Raw genomic sequence first — 433 nt, 5'->3', positions numbered from 1 at the left:
ACTTTATTTTGCACATATTGAAGGGAAAAAATAATCAGATTAGACATATGGAAAATATTTTACATTGTTGTATTAAAAAAAAAAAATTACCAAACGACATCAATAATAAAATCCAAATTGGGGATTATATCAAAATCACTAAACTAACACATATATATATATATATATATATATATATATATATATAGATGTGTATATGTATATGTGTGTATATGTATATGTATGTATATATATATGTTAGCCATTCAAAAACCCACACAAACACTGTTACCTCTACTTAAACAGTTACTATTTGTTATTTGGATTTAAAATTTTCTTTACATAAATTGCATTCTGGTCACTGAGAAGATTGCACTGTATTTAATCAGAAAGTTTGTTGGTTAAAATAAAACAAATAACTCTGGAACCTCTATTATATATAAACCAATAAAGT

Source organism: Octopus bimaculoides, chromosome 12 (genome assembly GCF_001194135.2).
Source record: "Octopus bimaculoides isolate UCB-OBI-ISO-001 chromosome 12, ASM119413v2, whole genome shotgun sequence".
In the NCBI taxonomy this organism is placed as follows: Eukaryota; Metazoa; Mollusca; class Cephalopoda; order Octopoda; family Octopodidae; genus Octopus; species Octopus bimaculoides.
The sequence above is the reverse complement of the archived record's forward strand: the minus strand, read 5'-3'. Positions refer to the sequence as shown.